The sequence below is a fragment of the Pteropus vampyrus genome, unplaced genomic scaffold (genome assembly GCF_000151845.1).
Source record: "Pteropus vampyrus isolate Shadow unplaced genomic scaffold, Pvam_2.0 Scaffold474, whole genome shotgun sequence".
Taxonomy (NCBI): Eukaryota; Metazoa; Chordata; class Mammalia; order Chiroptera; family Pteropodidae; genus Pteropus; species Pteropus vampyrus.
The window spans coordinates 268,843-270,802 of record NW_011889255.1 but is presented as its reverse complement, the minus strand read 5'-3'; positions in this window follow the sequence as shown (position 1 = coordinate 270,802).

The following is a 1,960-nucleotide window of genomic DNA, read 5'->3' as shown; positions in this document are numbered from 1 at the left end:
GATGACCAAAAATATCCCGAAAAGAATCCATTGGCTATTGGGAATATCAGAAAACCCCAAAAGAACAAATTCTGTTATTGTAGTCATATTTGATTTTTCTGTTTTTAGTTTGTTCTCCATCTGCAAATATGTAAATTCAGAATGGTTAATTTATTAATGTTTTTGAGCCACTCTTTCCTCTTCTGTTAACAGTTTGATGCATGGGCGTATTTCCGTAATCTCTAAACTTAAGTCCACCATCACCTTGATTCATTCATAGAAAATGAACTTTGAAACTTCAGAAGGGAACTGATATATATTTAAAATCAATCCAAGAATTAAAACTTAATATATATTTTTTATATTAGGTAATGATACCAGAGAAAATGTGAAGTGTGCATTCTTTTTTAAAGCTTCTAGTGCAGAAATAATACCTAATTATTTCACCCTGATAAAGGGTGGAATTATGATACAGGCTTTTGCTATTGCATTTCTCTGGGTTCATCGGTTCTTTTTTTTTTCTTAATTAATTGACTTATTCTACCTTTTTTCAGTTTAAAGTGTTTTCCTTAAAGGTTTTGATCACTTTTTAGTTAAAATGAGTTTAAGTCCTCAATTTATATTCTACTGAGAATAATTTTCTTAGAGCATTTGTTGTTACTAGGGAGTAAATAAATGCAATATTATCATTATAATTTATGTACTTCTCTCAGTCATGCTAAATACAGAAAACTGTAATCCCATCGTACTGTTCAATAACTTTCTTTATTAACACCCACATAGTGTGCGATAAATGTCAATTAACCTGAAACTCAATCAATATGACCTGTTCATCCCAATATTTGTTACATTTCCCTCATACCTAGGTAAATTTCTAATGTCATATTGTTCCTTTGAACCAAAAACAATTTCTTTTCTCTATTTTCCCTTTTTAATTTTGCCTAATAATGTGTAACTTTGATTAAAATCAATTATTATTTAATCTAGAATGTGAATGCCTGGAGACTACGAAGGAAACTTAAACACACACATATACTCACACACATACACAAATACACTATCTTGATTCATTTAATATTAAAGCCATTTAAATTCTGGTAGTCAATGCTGCTTGACAATTTCCACTAAACTTTATTAATATTTGTAGTGTAACTTTTCAAAACAAATATACAACAAAGATATTATGTTTCTTAACTCATTATGTACTACACCCATCTTTACCTGTTAGCCCCATCAGCTGATGTTCTTGTCTTAATACTTTGATAAATAAAGCTCTAGGCAAATATTCTCTTATGTTTCCCTATTTTCATTAAGACAGGTTTTCGAAATTAACTTAAATGAATAATGCCGATTATAAATGCCTGTATCATCATTATTTGACCTACCTATATCTAATCTTATATTACTTTATAATTACGAAAGAAAAGAATTACATGAGTAGTTAACTTATTTTCAAATAAAGATTTTAGAATTTTTTTCTTTTTTATTTTTGTATCTTGATCCTCCAATTAAGAACTCTTTTTAATTAAAATAATCTAACAAAAAAATTACAGCTTACCTTTTAGATTTGCATGAAGATGTATATGTGAGTGGAGGTGTTTATTAACCTGTAGACATGTTAAGTTCTTCTGTCATGTTGAGGAGCCACTGTAATTCTATGACATTCTTGCTGGCATCAAATGTTGGCTGCTCTTAAATAGGAAGCAGCCGCGCTCACCTGGGGGGAATCTTCTCTCATGTGCCAATTAAATTCCTGAGCACTGCTTTTTTTGGCAATCATATGGGTTTAGTTTTTAAAACCAGTTTCCTTGTAGGTGGCTTGCCCTTCTCTTCATCCTTTCTTGGCATGAAGCTCCCCTCAATGAAGGGGTCTGTTGGTGAAGAGAATTAATTGTTAGATAGTACTTTCATGAGAAAGTTAAAAAATGTTCTACAAATTGTATTTCAGACTCTTAATAATTGGTGTGGATTTGCCTTCCTT